This window comes from Aotus nancymaae, unplaced genomic scaffold (genome assembly GCF_030222135.1).
Source record: "Aotus nancymaae isolate 86718 unplaced genomic scaffold, 86718_ANA_hifiasm-v0.15.2.pri h1tg000003l, whole genome shotgun sequence".
In the NCBI taxonomy this organism is placed as follows: domain Eukaryota; kingdom Metazoa; phylum Chordata; class Mammalia; order Primates; family Aotidae; genus Aotus; species Aotus nancymaae.
In genome coordinates, this window is record NW_026988414.1 from 6,630,009 (window position 1) to 6,653,283 (window position 23,275).

A 23,275-nucleotide genomic window follows, 5' to 3' on the forward strand; every position below is an offset into this window, starting at 1 on the left:
CCATTTATTCATTTTTCTGACAAGTCACGGTAGATTTTTAACTGCCAATAAGTGACCTCCCTGAGGTGTGGCGGCCAGGGGGTGTCTGCCAGGCAGTGAGTGGTCATTTCCATCCCCGCTGGCCCCCCTGCCCTGGCTGGATCTCTCCTGGGGCTGAAGCCAGCTGCCTGAGCCCCTCTCCTACACTGGCATAGGTGCCTGCAGCCGGGCTGGGGAGGGCGGCCTACTAGGCCTCTTGGCAGCCACTGCCCAGGAGGTCCGGGGCCTCCAGAGGCCACCAGGACACAGCAATGGCCTGAAACCACATAGCCTGGCATAGGAATCCTGGTCCTGCCCCTGGCTAGCCTGCCTGGTGTTGGGGATACTGTCTTTAATGTCTCTGACCCTCAGTTTCCCTGCACCCTTCCCCCAAGGCCCCACTGCCAGCTCTCCCCTCCCTACCTCTTCCACTTAGCATTCCCTGTCTGTAAAGTGGAGAAAGGAAGAGGCTCCTCTCACTGAGAATTCCTTGGGGCACTCACCCAATCAGTACCCGCTGCTGTGACCACCAAGTCCCAGGGCCTCTCTGGTCCCTGACCTCGGCATTTGAGGGCTTTGCAGATGGGCTCGTCACCCTCTGGGTCATGTGCTCGAAGCTGGCAGGTGGAGGAGCCGAGGGTCTCACCCCAGAGCCTCTCCTGTCTGCTCTGTGTCGCTCCCTACCTGTCCCCGTCTTGGGAGCCGGATCCCCCAGACTCCCAGGAGATAGGCAGTGGCTGTTCAAGCAGCACCAAGACTGATGCCTGAGCTGGGGGTCTGGAGAAGGAATGAAAATCCACCTCTGTCCTGTGTGACCCCAGACCCATGACTCAACCTCTCTGAGCCATTTTCTTATCTGTGCAACTGGGAGAGAATCCCACCTCCAGGGAGTTGGGTGGGAAGTAAATGAGATAAGGTGCACGGCCCCGGCACGCACTAGGGAAGCCCAGGCCCTCACCGCAAGCGCACTGGCTATGGCAGGATGTCAGGCCTTGGGGCAGCCCTGGCCCCCCAGGGAAGCCGTGGGGCCCAGTGAGGTCTTCACCCTCCCCACAAGGCCCCCACTGCCAGCTCTCCCCTCCCTACCCCTTCCAGCCTCCACACAGTAGCCCCAGGCTGGATGCACGTCTTTATGCATTAACTCCTTGAATGTAAGAAATACTGAGGCTAATTCTTTCTAAAACGATAAAATCTGTCTATATTATAACATTCCAGCCCCCAGCTTTCTGAAAGCTAAAAATATTTTAATGTCATATTTCCATGTAAATTTTAGTTTGGAATTTAATACCCTTTTAACATACATTAAATTTTTAGCGTTCTTCAAGCCCTTGACTATTTTAAGGGCTTAGCTGGTGTGCACTGCAGAAAAGAGCTGGAGGAGGCTGGAAATTAGGAGGGAAAGTTCTAGAAGCAGGGTTACCCTAAACCTCCCTGCCTGCCTCATCTTGAGAGTTACTCTTCCGGACAAACGCTGGAATACTGGGGAGATGTTAAACATCTTGGCTTCCCTGCTGGGAAGTGTGGCTGTGATTGGTGGCGTCCATGGGGGACCTGAGGTCTGCAGCACAGCCCAGGCTGGGAGACGCCGGGATGGCCGAGAGGCCAGGGCCAGGGGCTCTGCAGTTGCACGGCCTGGGCTCAGATCCTGGCACTGCCACTTGCCGGCAGGTGACCTTGTCGTACTTATCATCTGTGTCCATTTCCTTGCCCACAATGGGGACAAGGTTAGAGTTCCTGCCCAGGTGTTTTGGGTGAATACACAGGAAAAGAGGTTATTGGCTCCACAGAGGAGGTGACTTCCAGGGTGAATTGGCTGGCCTTGCTGAGGGCCAGGTGGTAATATGTGAGTGCTAGGGCTGGCAGAGAGGCAGGGAGGGGTCCTGGCAGAACTGAGAGCAGAGGGGGCCCCAGGCCACAGGAGCATGGGCAGGCCCAGGTCCTGCCCCCACACCAGCCCGCCTGCACAGCAGCTGACCCAGGGACCAGGGCCCCCCAGCCTCTGCCTCGCCCGAGAGCCCCGACCCCACTTTGGCAGGGCAGGTTCCCTGAGAGGAGGAGGTAGAGTTCTCCACCGGCCACCAGGACGGCGCCTGCCCATAAACGCTGCGTCGCAGGAGCTAAGCCAGGGCTGTTACTTGTCTAAGTGGGTTCAAGGACAAGCTTGTCATGCAACTTACAAAGCTGACATACTCATGATGGCTAGAATGTCACCCTATCTGTGCATCTGGGGCAGAGCAGCCTCCACTAGATGCTGAACCACATTTTGTTTTTATTATTATTATTTTGAGACAGAGTCTCGCTCTGTCACCAGACTGGAGTGCAGTGGCGGCTTGGCTGCAACGTCTGCTCGCTGCAACCTCCACCTTCCGGGTTCAAGCAATTTTCCTGCCTCAGCCTCCCAAGTAGCTGGGACCACAGGCGCGTGCCATCACGCCCTAATTTTTGTATTTTTAGTAGAGATGGGGTTTCACCATGTTGGCCAGGATGGTCTCAATCTCTTGACCTCATGATCTGCCCACATTGGCCTCCCAAAGTGCTGGGATTACAGGCGTGAGCCACTATGCCCGGCCTCTTTTTACTTTTTTCTGGGGAGGAGACAGGGTCTCACTCTGTCACCCAGGCTGGAGTGCAGTGACACAATCACAGCTCACTATAGCCTTGACCTCCCGGGCTGAAGCGATCTTCCCACCTCAACCCTCCAAGTGGCTGGGACCACCGGTGCATGCCAGCACATCAGCTAATTTTGTTATTTTATTTTTGTAGAGACGAGGGTCTTGCCATGTTGCCCAGGCTGGTCTCAAACTCCTGAGCTCAGTGAGCCTCCTGTCTCGGCCTCCAAAGTGTTAGTGCACCATCATTTTTGTTTTGTTTTGACTGCTCTGCACCCCACCCCAGCTCCTAGGAGATATCAATCGCCTGGCAATGCAGGGACCCCCCACGGGGTGTGTGCAAGGCCCCAGGCTTGGCCCAGGAGGTGCAGCCTGCTGTTCCTGCTGTCAGTCCAGACCCTCCTCCTGGGACTAGGCCAAGGACAGCCAGGGGAAGGCCCTGAAGTGGCGGGGAGGGGTACTCACAGCTGCCTTTAGGGGAAGTGAGGCTGGGAAATTCATGGCCCCCTGGGCTCAGGAGGCTCAGGACACACAGCCCCCCAGCCTGGTCTGACTTGCACCGGGAGTCCCCATGCCAGGGTCTTTGGGTGAATCTCTCAATCTCTCTGAGGACCCATCGGTGAAGTGGGGGCAGAAATAAAACCTCCCTCATCGGGCTGCTGGGAAGACCCAGGAAGGTCCTACCCAGGGAGGGTCCGGCACAGCGGGGGCCAGGGGTCTGCAGCCGCCAACCAGAACAAGAAATGTGCAGTGTGGAGACAAAGGCTCTGGTGAGACGGCGGCTCTGCCTTCTCATCACTTTCAGAGCGGGGCGAGCTGCATTGATCCACAGACATGAGCCACAGTTTGGGCTCCAACCGGTGTGTGCGACTGCAGCGGGCTTGTTAATTGAGATTTATAAAGAGCTTCTGCATCCTTGCAGGGGAAGGCACCGGTGGAGGGAGCTGCATCTGTGCGGGATGCTGAGGGACCAGGCAGGGACCCTTCCCAGGCCTGCCCAGAGGAAGCCCAAGGAGTCCCTCCTAATTCGGGCTCAGTGGGGCGGTCGGCCGTGTGGCTCCCACCTTCCTGGTGGGAGGTGGGTTCCCCACCCAGGAGGAACGTAAGCACTCAGCAATCCTTCAACACATGTCCCCTGATGCCAGCCCAGTGCCAGGCCTCAAGAGGGCCCTGAAGGTACAGAAAGGATCCGACTCAGAGCCTTCCTTGGGGAACTCATGGTCCGGGGGCTTTGACCCATCCTCTAGGGCTCGGGTGACCAGATGTCTGCAGCAGGCAGCGGGGGAGTGGAGGTGAGCATGTCCTGCCCTCTACCCCATCCTATTTGCAGCCAGGGCCTGAGAACACGCCTGGGGAAAAGCTGCCCCAGCCCTGATGGATTCCAGTGGAGGGTGACAGTGGAGGACACCTGGGGAGGACAGATTCCAAGACAAGGAGCCCCAAGAGGAATTTGCCAGGGGGAGGTGTTGGGCTCAAGTGCAGCCCGTTCTCAGGGAGCGGCGTGATGGGGTGAGTCCGGGCTCGGGTGCCCTGGAAGCAGGGGCTGAGAGGTCAACCTGCATGAAGACCCCAGCCAGAGGGTCCCATCATGGGAACCGGGCGAGTCCCCCATTCACCACAGAAATAGGGGCTTTGGGCGCTCCTCCACTCACCACAGAAAGAGGGGCGCTCAGGCTCCTCTCGCACTGCTGGTTTCTCCCGTCGAGAAAGGAGATCTCTGGGTTTGTGGGGAGGGACTTGTGTGTGTCTCTGCCCAGAGGCTGTGAGGGGCCCTCTGTGACTTGACACGGATTCCTGGGCTATCACAGAGCAAGCTCCTGGCAGACAGACACTGCCACCCCTCCCAGACGCCCAGGCCAGCCCACCACCCATGCGCCCGCCTTCCATGGTCAGGGACCTCAGCCACCACCCCGGAGTAGGGGAACGAGGCAGGGGACAGCCAGAGGGGGCAGGCCTCTTCAGTCATTCCTAGGTGCTGATCACAGTGCAAATACCTTTTATAAATTATTTTTTCCAAATCCCCCAAAAGCAGGGGCTCTTAGCATCACTCCACTATGGCAAGACCTGAAAGGAAGGGGCGTTCACGGACCTGGGCCTGGCTGGGCTCCAATCCTGAACACTCCTTCCCAGTGTGTCCGTGTGTGGGTGTGTCTGTGTGTGTCTCTGTGAGCGCGTGTGTGCATGGAACCATGTATGAGTGTATGTGTCTGTGAATTTCTGCATGTCTGTACATGCACATGTGAGTTTCAGTGCATGCACCTGGTGTGTGTGTGTGTGTGTGTGTGTGTGAATTTAATCCGAGAGCTGCCGGCCCCGCACACCTGCGCTCCGCATGGCCCGGCGGAGGCGTCTGTTCTCAGAGGAGGCCGCGTGGGTCCCTGAGCAGCCCCTCCCCTGCAGCCCAGCAGCTGGCCACCATCTCGGCACACATTTCCCTGTCACATCTGATTTGCAAAGTCGTGTCCGTGACAGACCCACAGGAGCGTCCAGTTGGGGCTTTTTCAGGTCAAGGAGTATTTTCCCGAGTCTCACTCTGCAGAGGGGAAGGCAAATGTGAGCAGCCCTCTGTTTCCTCTCCGTGGTCCACGCTGCCAGCGGCAGAATCTTTCCGTCAGCCACCCTGGGTGATGGCCTGAAGAGCCACCTCCAGGTCCGTCATTATCCCATTTTACAGATGAAGACATGGAGGCCTGCAGGAGTCGTGTTGTTTTCTCAAGGTTCGCAGCTGCCAAGCCTGGGGCTAATATTGGCCCCTCCCCAAGCCCTCGGTTCGCACCATTACTATCCACAGCCTCCCCACAGGTGCCCAAGCTGGGCTGTTCCCTCTGGCCTGGCTCCAGGACCTCCTCCTCCAGGAAGCCTGCCTGGGCTGGCTTGGCTGGTTTCCAGAGCATCTGGGCAAGAGGCTGCCAAGCTCGGTGGCTTTGATCCCCTGAAGTCATCATCTTAGTCAAGGCACTGTGATGCAGCAGTGGAAATGCATGGTGGGGGATGCCGGCAGAGGGGGTCCCCTGACAAGCCCAGCCCTCCACACAGGATCCAGCCAGCTGAGGCCAAAAGCCAGGCCACATACCCTTTCCTTGAGGACTGGGTTGGTGTCACCTCTCCTTCTCAGTCTCCTTCTTGTCACACTGGTGGTAAGGACGCGCCTGGCCATCCGACCGAAGACTACCAGGCTTCCCAGGGCCACCCCCATCCTCCCAGGGCCACCCCACCCTCCCAGGGCCACCCCCACCAGCTGCCTCGGCCCCACCTCTGAACGCCATCTCCCAGTGGGGAGGGACAGCAGAGAGGACAGGCAGCCTTCCTGACCTGAGGCCCTCTCTTAGAGTGTGGCCCAGGGAAGGCGCCTCAATGGGGCCATCGCTCCCAGAGGACAGGGACCAAGCCTGCTCTACTCCTCAGTCCCTGGCACGTAGCACATGCTCAACAAATGTCCAATGAATAGAACGTATGTTAAAAAGTGTCCTGGTCCCCAAAAGGGTTCCATGGCCACAGGGGTCTGGGAACCCCATGCTGAACATGGCAGGTTTCGCTCCTGTGGGGTTCCCTCGGAGCCTTCAACGGGCCACTGTGTGCTTTGTTCTAAGAAGTGGATGACACGCAGCTTCCCTGGGCATGCTTGTGGCCGAGGTGCATGCATGCATGCATGTTTAGAGCTGGGGTAGCTCCGAACTCAGCCTGGGCGATGCTGTTTTGGGGAGCTGCGGCAGCTTCAGGCTGACAGCGAGGTCTCTGGAGTCAGGCAAACCGGTGCCACCACCTGTTAACTGTGTGGCCCTGGCAAGTCCCTTCACCTCGCTGAGCCTGAGTCACCCCCTTTACACTTCCATGGGATCCCAGGGCCACTCCTGCCTCCATCCGGGTGCCACCATCACCTCCTGGACCACATAGCAGTGGCCTCCTCCTGGGCCTCCCTGGCTCCAGTCTGCCTCCTGTCCCAGGATAGGAGCTCTGTCTGGGGCAGACTCGAGTCTGACTTGTTCCCCACACACTGTATCCCCAGCACCCAGAGCAGGCCTGGCACAAAATAATGTTTGTTGAATGAATGCATGAATTAATAAATGGATGAAGGATGAATGGTTGAATGAATGGATGGAAGAATGAATGAATGGGTGGGTGTTCCTGCCGGACACTCTCAGCACCGACCATTTGGCCACCCCCTTGCTCCCCCTCTCCCATACCTCCATGAAGGAGCCCCAAGTCCCACTCCGCAAATAAATTCAATTTGAATAATTCTGTTGTGGGAGTTGCCAGACCATGAACGCTGAATGGGAAAACTCTCGCACACACAGAAGCTCTGGCCTCCACCTCTAGAATGCTTCCCAGACTCCAAGCCTCAGCCCCCGCGTGCATGGCTCCTGCCCGCAGCCCCCGAGTAGTCCTAGAGCGTGTCTCCAGGGTGCGGATGAGGAGAGCGAGGCTCAGGGTGCCCTGTGACGCTGCCAGGGCACGCAGCTAAGGCACACGACACCCTGGGCACCGTTCCGGAGCTGTGCAGGTCAGGGTTGAACTCCCAGCTCTGCGTCCTCCCCTGTCTGCGTGACACCAGGCCAGTCACTTCACCTCTCTGAGCCTCAATTTCCTCATCTGTCAAATGCGCTAGTAATCCCTCCTCTACCAGGTTGGGAGAAATAAATGAGGTAGTACACGGGAGAGAGATTTCGGAGGAGAGCGGTTTTTGTGGCTGTGCGTGTGCAGAGGGGGACAGAGAACCCAGGAAAAAGCCACCTAGAAGATGAAGCTGAGGGTGAGGCATTAGGGCCCGGCACAGTTGCGAATGTGCAGCTGCTCAATGAGCTTTCTTTCTTTTTTTTTGGAGACAGGGTCTCGCTCTGTTGCCAGGCTGAAGTGCAATGGTGCGATCTCGGCTCACTGCAACCTCTGCCTCCCAGGTTCCAGCGATTCTCCTGCCCCAGCCTCCCAAGTAGCCGGGATTACAGGCACGTTCCACTATGCTCAGCCTCAATAAACGTGTGGGACAAATGACTGCCTTCTGCTGGCACAACCGAGAAGCACAGAACACAGACAGAGCCACAGAGGACGGGGCTAGGCCAAGGGTGCCCTTGGGCAGACAATGGGAAGGCAGGGGATGCAGCCGGAGCTGTGAGTTCAAGGCCAGGCTCAGCATAGACCCATTCTCCAGCTTCAGGAGCTCTGCCTGGGCACAGGAGCCTGAGTACATGTCAGCCACCTCACACCCCCTCAGTCAAGGTGGCTGCAGTTCAGTCAGAGCAAGCACCGCCTCTGCCAAGATGGCTGCCTCCAGTCAAGATGGCTGCCAAGTTGGCCCCACAGAATAGGGACCCCTGGGCAGTGAAAGCCCCACTGCAACTGGACTCAGAACAGAACAAATGAATTGTTAAACGGTGTCAAGACTATAACTGGGGGTACTCAAAACCCAGGACAGCCTAATTTCCCCAAAGAATAAGAGAAAACCAGTCAGCCCAGCCCTGTGCCCCTGAGAATGCTGGGTAATTTCATTTTCCTCTTTGTCTTTTTGTTTTCCTTTAGCAGAACCACAAAAATCAGTTAAGGCTTCCAGAGTGCTTCCTTCTCCAGAAATCTTTTATAAAAAGTGAAAGATTTACAAGACCTGAAGAGCAAACCAAGCAGGATAATTGTTTTTGGAATGACCCCAATATTTTCACCCCGGCGACCCCGGCTGGGCATCTTGCCCCATATTTATGATTCCTGGTCCTCTGTGCGCCGCTGGGCGACCTTTCTGAGCCCCCTCTGCAAGCCCCCAGTCCCTTATCGGGCCTGTAACTCACCCTGACGTTATCTCTCGGGAGGGTTTTATGCACTTTAATTTAACTCCCTCATCATTATTTCCTGGACTTCAAGGTTTTCTCTTTGGCGTTGCCCTTCCTGGGACAAGCATAATCTGTTTGCCATCAAGCCCAATAAATATGTTTGTTCGGGAGATGGGAACCGTTTGGGGAAGGCAGCTTAGGCCTAGGAAGCAGCCTCAGGCTCTCACCCGCTTCTCGGCTCCCAGGCTGGTTTCTGTGTCCTTGAACCTCTGTCGAGTGCGAGTCACAACTTTAGACCTCAGGCCACGTGGCTAGATCTAGCAAACGCAAATCCAGGACGCCCCGTTAAATTTGAATTTCAGATCAACAACGAATTGTTTTAGTATAATAAGTATGTCCCATGCAGTATATGCTAAAAAATTATTCATTGTTGATCTGAAATTCAAATTTAATTGGATGTCTTATATTTTCAGTGTATCAGTGCCTAGGGGCTGCTACATTCATGGCTCCAAATGCACGTTCATGTATTGGGGGTGCGTGTGTTCCCAAGGGCTGCCTTAACGAAGTTATGGGCTAGAAGTCCAACAATTCTGGCTATTGGATAATTCCGGGCTAGAAGTCCAATGTGGAGGTGCCAGCAGGGTGATTCCTCCCAGGCCTCTCTCCCTGGCATTCGGATGGCCGGGTTCTCCCTGTGACCTCACGTCTTCCCTCTGGGTGCCTGTGTCCTAATTTCTTCCTCCTGTAAAGACACCAGTCAGATTGGATTAGGGCCACCCTAATGATGTCACTTTCACTTAATTACCTCTTTAAAGACCTTGTCCCTGCCCGGCACGGTGGCTCATGCCTGTAGTAATCCCAGCACTTTGGGAGGCTAAGGCGGAAGGATCGCTGCAGCCCACAAGTTCAAGACCAGCCTGGGCAACAGAGGGAAACCCAGTCTCTACAAAAAAATTTTTTTTTAAATTAGCTGGATGTAGTGGCACACGCCTGTAGCCGTCCCAGCCACCTGGGAGGCTGAGGTGGGAGGATCACCTGAGCCCAGGGAGGTTGAGGCTGCAATGAGCCGTGATGTCGCCACTGCACTCCAGCCCAGGCGACAGAACGAGATCCTGTCTCAGAAAATATAATTAAATAACTAAGTAAAGGCCCTGACTCTAGTTACAGTTACATGCGAAGGCAGGAGGGTTAGGGCTTCAACAGATAAACTTGTGGGGGAGACAGAATCCCGCCCATCAGAGGGGGTGTGTAACCATCGCCCGCCAGAAGGGGTCTGGGCAACCCGTGAGGACAAAAGCTTTGCCTGTTTGGCCACCACTGGGTCCCCAGCACAGGCCCCAGGGCTTGGCTCAGAGCAGGCCCACAGTGAATCATCTACAATAGGGCTCCCTGTCAGATGCCACCCACGCATCCCCTGACTTCCCCACTGTGTGTAGCAATGCCGAGGGGGCCCTTGACAGCTCTGTGAGGTGGGTATGCAGAGGAGGAATGGGGCACAGAGAGGCACAGGAGCAACCCCGGGTCACACAGCAAATCAGGGCTGACCTTAACAAGCAGGTCTCAGGCTCCAGAATCAGGACGGACTCTCCTCCATCCACCCTCACAACCACTCCTCACGTTTGTTCCTTAACTCTCTGAGGGTCCACATAAGCCCACGGCACTCATTCAGCCACAGTGGACGCCAGGCAGCATAGCAGGGGCCCACCCTCGGACAGGCTGTGGAAGGGGTCTCCTGTGGGAAGGGGCCTGGGCCCACCTCCCCCAACAGGGCCCTGTCACCCCAAGGGCTTTCTGGATGAGGCAGTCACAGCTGAAGGCTCCAGAGGAGACAGGTGTGAACTGAAGTCCCTGCCCTGTGACTTCACGGCCGGGTGATCTCCCATGGCCACTCTGGGCCTCAGTTTCCGGTGGGAGGATGAGATTTGCGATGTTTGTCCCTCTGTGTTTCCTAAGTCCCAGCTCTGCCCCGTGCACAGGGAGCTTGCATTTCTCAAACAAGGTGCTACTGGGATTTGGGAGGGGGCAGTTCTCCATGTCGGGTGACTGTTCCGTGCCTTGAGGGATGTGCCTTTCTAGCCTGTGCTGTGGTTATAAAGCAGATCTGCTCCCCAACCCTGTCAAACCATCCCCACGTGACAACCAAAAATGTCCCCACCCATTACAAATGACCCTCCCCAGCGGCCCCCACTACCCTGGGGAGAGGACGCCTTAGCAGGAGCCAAGGCAGGTCCTGGAGCAGACCCCAGAGGCCAAGGGTGAGGAGCGAGGAGACCCTGTGGGTGTTCAATAAGGGGCTCTGCCTCTAGACCCGGGCAGGGTGGAAAGGACAGCAGCACCCCAGACAGGCTTGCAAGGGCCCCCAGCTGCGTGATTCACAGGCAGAGGACCTCACAGCTCTCTCTTCTCTGTGCCATGGTGCTCCGTAGCCTGGTGACCCCGTGTGCCCAAGAGGGGCACCAAAGCCTGAGAGGCTGCCGGGCACGATGGAGCCTGAGTAGGGAGCAAAGGTCGATGGGGCCCCAGCCTGAAGACACCCAGACGAGAGGCCCGTGGAGCAGCTGTGTCGATCCTGAGTTTTACTTTCCGTATTTTATGGTGCTTTGACATTTCAGAGGCCATGTTAATCCTGAAGGAACTGCCCCTCCCGGGGCATGCTACTTTCTAGAGATAGCAAAGAACACGACTTTCACAGGCAAACCCACCACCCCAAAGCCCACATCCCCAGCCTCCTTTATCCATCCACCCCAAAGTCACCCCCGGTACTCTCGTCTCAGTGCCCCGGAGCCAGGGGCAGGTACCAGACAACCAGACACCACTCCTACAGCCCGGAGCCAGCCGAATTATTCACACTCATCCATCACCTGTCCAACCCTGCACGTGCTCGAACGTGCCTACTCTGCCTTGTCCATTTCTTCCCTCAGAAACCGTGATGAAGGCTCTGGGCCATGTTCCCTCCAAGCTCCAGCTGTTTTGTCTCCGACCCTGGAGCTTCTCCATGGGCCCTGAAGGGCGTGCTGTGCCCCTTCTGCAGGCAGCTGTGAATAGTAAACACTCTCTTTTTTTATTTTTATTTTACTATTATTATTTTAATATAGAAATGGGGGCGGGGTCTCTCTATTTTACCCAGGCTAGTCTCAAACTCCTGAGCCCATGAGATCTCCCACCTCAGGCTCCAAAAGTGCTGGGACTACAGGCATGAGCCACCACGCCCAACCAATAAACACTGTTTGAATGGCATTGACCTCTTCTTGTCTGTCACCTTACTGTCCCTGATTAAGACACACCCAGTACATTTTACAACCACCACCGTCTCCTCCCAGGGTGCACAGGCACCACATTCGCATCATCTGGGCAGGTGGGTCACCTGAAGTCAGGAGTTTGAGACCAGCCTGACCAACATGGTGAAACCCTGTCTCTACTAAAAATACAAAAATTAGCTGGGCTTAGTGGCGCATACCTGTAATCCCAGTTTCTCAGGAGGCTGAAGCAGGAGAATCGCTTGAACCCAGGAGGGGAGGTTGCAGTGAGCCAAGATCACACCACTGCACTCCAGCCTGGGCGACAGAGTGAGACTCCATCTCAATAAATAATAATAGTAATAAAATAATAAAAATTGTATATATTTACGGGGTGCAGCGTGATGTACGTGCACATTGCACAATGGCTAGATTGAGCCATTTAACATGCATTACTTCACACACTTTCCATTTGTTTGTGGTGAGAACATTTAGAATCTACTCTCTTAGCAATTTTCAAGTATACACTCTATTATTATTAGCTGTAACCACCACGTCACACAGTAGGCCTGTGGAAGTCCTCCTCCCTGCCACCCCTGCGCCAGCCCCTGGTTACCACCATTCTGCTCTCTGCTTCTAGGGGTTCAACTTGTTTACACTCCGTGTGTTAGTGAGATCATGAAGTATTTGTCTTCTGTGCTTGGTTGATTTCACTTAATGTCCTCCAGGTTAGTCCAAGTTGTTGCAAATGACAGTTTCCTTCTTTGTTAAGGCTGAATAGTATTCCGCTGTGTCTATATACCACATTTTCTTCATTCATTCAACAGCGAGGTTGCTTCCATACCTTGGCTACTGTGGCTACTGCTGCAATGGACCTGGGGTGCGGACATCTCTTTGATGCTCCCGCCTCAGCCTCCCGGTAGCTGGGACCACAGGTGCGCACCACCCTGTCACGATAATTTTTTTATTTTTATTCTTTTAGTGATGAGACCTTGCTCTGTTGCCCAGGCTGGTCTTGAACTCCTGGACTCAAGCGATCCTCCCACCTTGGCCTCCTAAAGTGCTGGAATTATAGGTACGAGCCACCATGTCTGGCCTCGTCACTCGATGGTTTCCTTTGCCCGTGCAGGCTCTTTAGTTTGATGGAGTCATATGCTTATTTTTTGTTTCTGTTACCTGTGTCTTTGCGTCATTTCTAAAAATCTTTGCCTAGACCATGATTATATGTTTTCTTTTCTTTTTTTTTAGACGGAGTCTTGCTCTGACACCTAGGCTGGCGTGCAGTGGCATCTTCTCGGCTCACTGCAACCTCCACCTCCCGGGTTCAAGCGATTCCCCTGCCTCAGCCTCCTGAGTAGCTGGGATTACAAGCGCATGCCACCACATCTGGCTAATTTTCGTATTTTTAGTAGAGACGGGGTTTCACCATTTTTGGTCAGGCTGGTCTTGAGCGCTTGACCTTGTGATCCGCCCACCTCGGCCTCCCGAAGTGCTGGGATTACAGGCATGAGCGACCACGCCTGGCCGATAATATGTTTTCAAAGAGCATTGCTCTCACCTGCTCGAAGCCTTTTCCTGACTCCCCCGCACCCTCCTGGTAAAGTTCCACCTCCTCAAAGCAGCCCACAGCCCTTGCAGGTCTGCCCTGCCCACTCTATCATCTGGCCTGTCTCCCCCACTGACCATTCCTGTTCCCTACACACCCTGCCCCGACCGTCCCGCCTCCGAGCCTTTGCCTAGCCATGCCCTCAGCTGTGACCTCGTCTGCTCTTTACTTTCTCTGGGACTGACCCTCCCCAGCCACACCACACTCAGCACCCGCATTAAAGCCCAGTTCTTTCCTGTCCTGCTGTTCAGCGCTGGGCTCACAGCTCAGTTAGTTAGGGAAGGGACTGGCGCTGTCCAGTTCAGCCCTTGGCCCCAGTGCTTGAAACACCCAATCAGTCCGAGAGCAAAACTCCACTCTAAAATAAAATAAAATTTTATTTTATTTTATTTTATTTAGTGGAGTTTTGCTCTTGTCGCCCAGGCTGGAGTGCAATGGCATAATTTCAGCTCACCACAATGTCCGCCTCCCGGGTTCAAGCAATTCTCCTGCCTCAGCCTCCCAAGTAGCTGAGACTACAGGCACCCACCACCATGCCCAGCTAATTTTTGTATTTTTAGTAGAGACGGGGTTTCACCATGTTGGCCAGGCTGGTCTCGAACTCCTGACTCACATGATCCGCCCACCCCGGCCTCCCAGAATACTGGGATTACAGGCTGAGCCACCGCATCCGGCCAACAGGACCCATTTTTTAAAAATGTGTAGCATTTGTCAAATCAGGGCCATAAACACAGAATCACTCGGCCATGATGAGCGCCAGTGATGAAATAAGCACATTGTACCCGTGACAAAAGGCTCCAGGGGGACCTCTCTGACTTCATGCTCCAGAAGAAGCCAGACTCAGGGGAGCACAAACCGTTCCGGAGGTGCCAGCACAGCCGGCACTGGCCGCAGAGAGGCCGGCCCATCCGGGGAGTGGACGCTCACGTAGAAAGACACTGAGTGGTTCACTGGGGATCTGTGCAGCTTACCTGAGGAAAGTTATGTCTCAAATAGTGGAAAGTTAGGGGAAATACCAATATTAAATATGTCTCAGTGGCTGGGTGAGGTGGCTTGTGCCTGTAATCCCAGCACTTTGGGAGGCTGAAGTGGGAGGATCCCTTGAGCCCAGGAGTTCAAGACCAGCCTGAGCAACATAGTAAGACCCCATCTCTATAACAATTTTTTGTTTTTAATTAGCTGGGCCTGATGGAGCACTCCTGTAATCCCAGCTACTCAAGAGGCTAAGGTGGGGGAGGATTGCTTGAGCCTGGGAGGTTGAGGCAGCAGTGAGCCGAGATCACACCACTCCGCTCCAGCCTGGGCAATGGAGAGAGACCCTGTCTCAGGTTAATTTAATTTAACTTAATTTAACAAATGTTTTTAAAAGAAATTTGTCTGAGTCACACAAACCCATACATGGTATTAAATTGCATAAACACACTCACACAGAAATGAAAATGGATAAAACCTGGTGAAATCTGAATAGGCATGGTGGCTCACGCCTGTAATCCCAGCACTTTGGGAGGCTGAGGTGGGTGGATCACCTGAGATCAGGAGTTCAAGACCAGTCTGGCCAACATGGCAAAACGCATCTCTACTAAAAATACAAAAATTAGCCAGGTGTGGTGGTGCACACCTGTAGTCCCAGCTACTCAGGAGGCTGAGGCAGGCGAAGCACTTGAACCCAGGAGGCAGAGGTTGCAGTGAGCCGAGATCGCACCACTGCACTCCAGGCTGGACTACGGAGGGAGACTCCATCTCATAAAAAAGACAAAAAATGGAATACGCCAGAGAAAACGGCACAGGAGCAAGAAGTCTTAATCAGGTGATACAAAGACGAAGCCCTGAGAGGCTGTAACCCAGGCGGGCAGGGACCTGTCTGTCCATCTCTCCATCTGAGCACCCTGCATTCCGAGTGTGGCACAGAGAAGGCGTACAGTAAATATTTGCTGAGTGAATGAATGAATGAGTGAATGAATGAGATAGTGAATGTCACTTCAGTTGGCCTCACTGGCTGAGGGGCCTCCCTGAGTTGGGTTCCAGCCAGCAGAGGCCCTGGCTATGCCCCCTGGAGCTAGGAGCAGCCACTGCCAGGTCCTTCCCGGGTACCCTGGCACCAAGAACCCGCCTTTCTGGGTACCTGGCAGGGCTGCCTGAAGCAAGGGCCGGCCCCTGGGAGTGGAGGAAGTAGGGGCTTGGCTCGGGGGGTCTGGCCCGGGAAAGCTGCTCGGGGAGGCTGCAGCCGTGGAAAGACACAGAGCTTCTGCGAGGGTCTCCTGATACAATAACAGATTATCAGCTAAATAAAACAAGAAGTGACTGGGGCCACTATGCCCTGTTGGATTGAAATCGTGTGAGCAAAGTGCTTTTCTCTGAGAGATTTATTTTCTGCACTGGCTTCAGGCAGCCAGCCCAGCCAGAGAGCACGGGCAAGAATGGGGCTGGTCTCCCTCCACTGACAGGGAGGGGATGGGGCTTTATTTAATCTTCCAATGAGCTGGAACAAGAAAGACGGCGTGAATGGACATTAATTCTGAAACAAATTATTAAAGAGAGATCTGGGATTCCGGGACAGCCATCTACCCCCCTGCCTGTCTGCCACCTCCCAAACCAAGGCCATAAACTCCCTCCTTTCCACTGAAAACCCAACGCCAGGCCAACTGGGTCTCCCATTCGGGCTGAGGAGAAAGGCTTAGAACCGACCCACGCCCGGGGCCAGTAGAGCAGCGGGCCTGGCTGGGCTGCCCACGTGCTCGGGCCTGGGCCATCTGCCTCCCTGGGCCTTGGCCCCTGACAACACCCCTGTGTCCCGTGTTTCCTTGTCATCTGCCCTTGTGCTTGGGGATGTCCAAGGCAGATGGCTGCCACCCCTCCCACGTGGGTCCAACCTCTATCCGCCACCATCACAGGTACCTTTACCCACCCCGGGCCCCCCCAGGACTCCTTCCTCACACTGCACCCAGCACAGGCTAAGCCCCCCTCAGCTGTGCGTATCCCATGCCTCACTGCCAGGCCCTAGATAGAGACAGGCCAGACCCACTGCCCCCAAGGGCAGCCTGGGAGGGGTAACTGCTATGAAGAGGCTTCATGGGCACAGGCTGGCACACGGGGAGGAATCCAGTCGGCCGGGTGTGAGTGGCCCTGACCTGGGCGTTAAAGGATGGGCAGGAGCACACCACTGGCCCGGAACACTCCAAGTGGAGGGAACAGCATTTGCAAAGGTCTGGAGTAGCACATTTACTGGGACATCCAGAATCCACGGTAATCATCATCGTAACAGTTAAATTTATTAAGCATTTGCTGTGTGCTTGCCAAGTACTCCATACACGCCATCTCATTTTTAAAAATTTACTTTATCGTTAAATTTTAATCCATTTATTTATTTTGAAACGGGCTAATTTTTGTATTTTTGGTAAAGGCGGGGTTTCACCATGTTGCCAAGGATGGCCTCCAACTCCTGGGCTCCAGCAATCCACTCCCCTCGGCCTCTCCGGGATCACAGGTGTGAGCCACCGCACCCGACCCACACTACCACATCTTAATCTTCCCAACAGCCCTATGAGGAGGTAGAGATTATCTTTTTTTTTTTTGAGACGGAGTCTCGCTCTGTTGCCCAGGCTGGAGTGCAGTGGCATGATCTCAGCCCACTGCAACCTCCACCTCCCCAGTTCAAGTGATTCTCTTGCGGGGCTTGTTCAAGTGATTCTCTTGCCTCAGACTCCTGAGTAGCTGGGATTACAGGCGTGCGCCACCATGCTCAGCTAATTTTTGTATTTTTAAAGAGACAGGCTTTCACCATGTTGGTCAGGCTGGTCTCAAACTCCTTATCCACCCGCCTCAGCCTTCCAAAGTGCTGGGATTACAGTCATGAGCCACTGTGCCCAGCCCAAGATTATAATTTTTCTCCCATATTACAGATGCGGTGGCCAGTGCTACCTGTGATCCCAGCTCTCTGGGAGGCCAAGGCAGGTGGATCACCTTTAGGTCAGGAGATCGAGACCAGCCTGGCCAACATGGTGAATGCCGTCTCTACTAAAAATACAAAAATTAGCCAGGTGCGGTGGTGCACACCTATAGTCCCAGCTACTCGGGAGGCTGAGGCAGGAGAATCACTTGAACCTGGGAGGTGGAGGTTGCAGTGAGCTGAGATTGTGCCACTGCACTCCAGCCTGGGTGACAGAGTGAGACTCTGTCTTTTTTTTTTTTTTTTTTTTAATTTGAGACGGAGTTTCGCTCTTGTTACCCAGGCTGGAGTGCAATGACGCGATCTCGGCTCATCGCAACCTCCGCCTCCTGGGTTCAGGCAATTCTCCTGCCTCAGCCTCCTGAGTAGCTGGGACTACAGGCACGCGCCACCATGCCCAGCTAATTTTTTTTTGTATTTTTTTAGTAGAGACGGGGTTTCACCATGTTGACCAGGATGGTCTCGATCTCTTGACCTCGTGATCCACCCGCCTCGGCCTCCCAAAGTGCTGGGATTACAGGCTTGAGCCACCGCGCCCGGCCGAGACTCTGTCTTAAAAAAATAAAAATAAAAACAGATGAGGAGACTTGAGGTTCAAAGAGGCCCAGGTGTCCCACACAGAGCTACCATATGGGAGAACTAGCATTTGAACCCAAGTCTCTCTGATTCCAAAGACAATGCTCCCTGCCCCACCACACTCCGCCTCCCGCTCTAGCCGATGCTTTGGGTGACTTAGGCTCCAAACCCAGGTTTAGTCTCCTGACCAAGACACCAGGGAGCCTGGGACCTTGGCAAACACAGCCTCCTGCCCGCCCTCGGCTCTCTGGCCCTCCCACCTTCCCTAGCTCCTTCCTGGCCCTCTAGTGAAAAGGCCTATATCCCAGGATACAGGGAGCCAGGGCTACACGGGGACTGAGACCCTCGGCAGCTAAGCTCTCCGGACAGAGCAAAGCAGCCCAGCCCTGGCCACGGGGCCACCTGTGAGGGACCACATTCTTCCACCAACAGAAAATATCTCAAGGCCCACATGGCAGGATGTCTGAGATGGACAGGCCACTCAGGGCCCCCGAGATCCAGAGCCTGACATGGATCAGGCCCGAAGTTTCACCAGGCTCCCATCATGCCAAGCTGGAGACCCAAACCTGCTCCTTATTCAAAAAACGGACGCTTCATCCACTCAGCTGTATAAGCCAGAAACCTGGGAGGGCCCTCAGGCCTCCTGTCCATCACACCGCACGCCCAGTCCCCCAGCAAGTACTGTCAGCCCCCATCCACCACCTGCTTCCTGGACCCAGAACCCCATCTCCCCTGCACATGGACCACAGCCCCTCCGTGCCTCCCAGCTATCCTCCCCCCAACAACCCGGGGAGGCTTTTTAGAAACCCACGTCCGTGGATGTGCCCTTTCTGCCCCCATCTTGCTTAAAACCCTCCAGTGGCTGTTCTGCAGGCTTTGAACAAAACCCAAAGTCCTGCCAGGTGCAGCGGCATACACCTATATTCCTAGCTACTTGGGAGGCCGATGCAGGAGGATCATCCGGACCCAGGAGTTCGAGTCCAACCTGGGCAACACAGTGAGACCCCATCTCTAAAAACAATCATAATAATAATATTAAAAGACAAAACCCGGCTGGGCTCGGTAGCTCACGCCTGTAATCCCAGCACTTTGGGAGGCCAAGGCGGGCAGATCATGAGGTCAGGAGTTCGAGACCATCCTGGCTAACATGGTGAAACCCCGTCTCTACTAAAAAATACAAAAAGTTAGCCAGGCATGGTGGCATGTGCCCATTTCAGCTACTCAGGAGGCTGAGGCAGGAGAATCGCTTGAACCTGGGAAGCAGAGGTCGCAGTGAGCTGAGATTGCACCACTGCACTCCAGCCCGGGTGACAGAGCAAGACTCCATCTCAAAACAAACAAACAAACAAAATGACAAAAACCAAATTCTTTGCCATGGTCTAGGGTCCAGTGCACCCACCCTCTGCAGGCTACACCTGCGTCAATCCTGCGTCAGTCCCCACCATGTACCTGTGCGTGGGACCCTGGATCCATGCCTTGCTTCCTGTTCTCTTCTTGAAAAGCCACATCCTTTCCAGTTCAGGTCTAGCACCCACGTGGCTGGCCCCTCATCCATTCAGCCTTGAGGTCCCAGCTGCTGGCACCCCCAGTGGAGACCACGCCCTGCTATGAGCTTCTGTCCTTCTGGAAATCAAAAAATGTGAAGTCAGCGTCCAGCCCCCGGCCGACTGAGCCCACGGAGCAGGGCTTGAAATGCTTAGCCTCGGACCTGGCAAACAGTGGGTGCGCCGCCAGTCACGACTGCTGCATGAGGAAAGGCACCAGCCCCCAGCCTTCAGCAACCCTCGCACCCCGATGCTCAGCCCTGCTGGGTGTAGCAGCCACCCCACAAGGAGCTCAGGTCTGATGGGGGTGAAGATGAAGCAGGACAAAACAGGGGAAGCCCCAGAGCAGGCGAGGAGGGGACCCACATCCTCCCCCAACCCCCCAATATCCTGAAGCAGGAACAGTTGACAGCAGACAGTGATAGGGTCACTGACAGGACAGAAACCAGGCACGTGGCAAACAGAAGTCATCGTTCTCTAGTTTACTTTTCTTTTTTAAAGATTTTTTTAAAATTTTATTTATTTATTTCAAGACAGTTTCACTCTTGTCGCCCAGGCTGGAGTGCAGTGGTGCGATCTCGGCTCCCTGCAACCTCCGCCTCCTGGGTTCAAGCGATTCTCCTGCCTCAGCCTCCTGAGTAGCTGGAATTATGGGCACATGCCACCACGCTTGGCTGCCTTTTTTTTGTATTTTTAGTAGAGACGGGGTTTTACCATGTTGGCCCGGCTGGTCTGGAACTCCTGACCTCAGGTGATTTGCCTGCCTTGGCCTCCCAAAGTGCTGGGATTACAGGCGTGAACCACCGCACCTGGCCCCATTCTCTAGTTTTCTGATGAGGAGGAAAGAGCACATTTTTCAACAGCCTAGACAACAAAAACATCCGCACTTGCAAAGAACCGAGCTTGCCCTGGCGATTTCCTTCATCATCTGCTTCCTCACTGTGGGCACCGCCTCACCTCCCTGCCCTGCCACTTGGCTCAAGTCACATTCTGCCTCCCTGTGTCTGGGATGTGGAGTCTCTCTTGATTGCTACAATTATTTGCAAACGATGCCTCTATTCCCCAGTCCCTCTCAGGGCTCTCCATCCACATGGCCATGTGTCCCCGCCCCCCATCTCTCTTCAGTCTGGGACAGAATTCCTCCGAGGGGTAGCTGGAGACACAAGCAACACCCCAAAGACTCATTCCTTGCACATCACATTGGGGGTGAGCAAAGAAGGCCGAGGGGGGTGTGTGAGGAGGGTGTCAGTGAGCGCTCCCTGGAGAGCTGGGTTCCAGCTGATTGGGGCTTCCTTAGACAAGCACTGATGATGACCATACAACTGTGGTTCACACAGGCCTGGCCCTTTCTGGGTGCCAGACCCTGGGCTGAACGCTTCGCATGTCCCACAACTGCCCTAGGAGTTGGTTACTCTAACATCATCTCCATCGTGTAGATCAGGAAGCTGAGAGTCAGAGAGGGTGTGACTGGCCCGTGGTTTGGGAGCTCAGAGAGAGGGAAACCCTGGTTCAAATTCCGCAGCGGGTGCCCCTCTCCTTGCTGCTTCGGGGTTTGCATCCAGGGCTGGAGGGGCCGAAAGAACGCAGTTCACCCAGCACACAGGATGGGGGCACAGCAGGCGTGGGAGTTGCAGGTGCAGGGAGCCCTGAGGGCGGTTTAGGAATACAGGACTGGTCCAGCACGTGGCAGGGAGTCATGCTTGGGTTTCAAGCTGGTGCAGCTTATGGTCATGTCTGGATTTGGGAGCTGCCTGGCGGTCCCATGGGGAGTGAATCAGAGGGAAAGAGACCCACGGCTGAGCAGGCAGGAGGAGGCTGCAGGTGGCCAGGGGGAGAGGGAAGGGGTGAGGACAGAGGGGTGAGCAGGGCTGATCTCACAGATGTGACCAGCAGAGTCACTGGGGCTCCAGCCTTGGTGATCTGGGAACTGGCAGATGCACCGTGTGGGGCAGCATCGCCCTTCACCAGGGTCCAGCCCTGCAGCTACTGTGCACCTCCTCTCTCACCTCCGGATCTCCCGTTCCTTGTCCCTGGCTGGAGGCAGGGGGCTGTGGGGCTGCCCATGAAACTGCAGGCCCCCCTCCGATGATCCATGTCAAGACAAGGATGGGGATCCTGGGGCCTCCACCACGGCCCTCCCTCCCTCCTGCCTGCCTCGCTGTGTCCACACTCGCCCAGACGCAGGCCTCCGGGTCAAGGGGGGAAACCTCCCCTCCCACGCCCACTGACTGCTGCCCCTGTCACCCCTGCCCCAGGACTGACAGCCCCTCCTGCCCCTCTTGCCCCTCCTGTCGGCTGCCACCGCGGTGACCCCAGCACTTCCCCTCCCGTGGGGAATGGCCGCTGGCGTGGAAAGGGCGCTGCACAGAGTGTCAGTATTACTTTTGAGCCGCTCAGGACTTTCTCGATGGCAGGACAGAGAGAACGCAAAGCAGCTCAAGTCAAAGGGTGCTTTGGGGCTCGAAAGTCAAGAGAACCCCCCGAAGTTGGCTTTCCACCTTTTCCAGCAGGAAAGCCTTTAATTGGCCAGGGGAGAGGAGAGTCACATGTCCCTTTCTGAACAAATAGGAGCATTCGGATCAGGCCTACGATTGGCCAGGCCTAGGTCCAGTGCCTTTTATAAACAACTCAGAGAGGGTGAGCCACCTTCCCAAATCACACAGCATGGCCATCCCTTGCTCTGCTCCTCTGTGTGTGTGTAGTGTGTATGGTGTGTCTGTGTGGTGTGTGTCTGCGTATAGTATGTGTCTGTGTGTGGTATGTGTGTGGTGTCTGTGCATATGGTATATGTGTCTGTGTGTGATATGTGGTGTGTGTATGGTGTATGTGTCTGTGTGTGTGGTGTGTGTGTGGTATGTGTGTCTGTGTGGTGTGTGTGGTGTGTGCATATGGTGCATGTGTCTGTGTGGTGTGTGTGTGGGGGTGTGTGTGTAGTGTTTTGTCTGTGTGTGTGTGTAGTGTGTGTCTGTGTGTAGTGTGTGTCTGTGTGTGTGGTGTGGTGTGGTGTGTGTGTGGTGTCTGTGTGGTGTGTGCATGTGATATGTGTGATGTGTCTGTGTGTGAGGTGTGTGTGTCTGGTGTGTGTGGTGTCTGTGTGGTGTTTGTGGGGTGTGTGTGTGGAGTGCCTGTTGTGTCTGTGTGGGGTGTGTATGTGGAGTGCCTGTTGTGTCTGTGTGGTGTGTGTGGTGTGTGTGTGCGGTGTGTGTGTCTGGTGTATGTGTGGTATGTGTGTATGGTGTGTGTGTGTCTGGTGTATGTTTGATATGTGTGTCTGTGTGGAATGTGTATGTGTGGGGGTGTGTGTGTGGAGTGCCTGTTGTGTCTGTGTGGTGTGTGTGGTGTGTGTGTGTGGTGTGTGTCTGCGTGTGGTATGTGCATGTGATGTGTGTGGTGTGTCTGTGTATGTGTGGTGTGTCTGGTGTGTGTGTGGTATGTGTGTCTGTGTGGTTTGTGTGTGTCTGGTGTGTCGTATGTGTGTCTGTGTGGTGTGTGTCTGGTGTGTGTGTGTCTGTGTGGTGTGTGTGTGCATGTGTGTGTCTGTGTGGTGTGTGTGTGTGTGCGCGTATGGGTGTGTGTCTTGGGGTCAGGGGACTAGGGGGGAACTGCCCCCGTGGGAGAAAAGTCCAAATTTCTATTTTTCTGGCATTGAGGCCCCAGCCCCCAAGCTCTGGCTCCTGCGAGGCCACCTTCCTGCCCCCTCCTCCTCTGATCACACCTCTGGGGATGAGCCACAGGCCCCACCAGCTCTGCTGGATGGGACTTCCCTGGCTGGGACGCTCATCTCTGAGCCCCCTCTCCCACCCTAACCTCCAGGGCGCCTCCTAGCGCTTGCTGTGTGGATTCTGGGAGCCCTTGGGCTGGGAAGGACCTGCGGTCCTCATCTCCAGGCACCGGCAGCTCACCTGCTCCCTCGGGTGGCTGGTTTAGGGGAAGTCGATCCGACCCTCCACCCCGCGGGCCTGGAGTCAGGGGACGTCCCCAGAG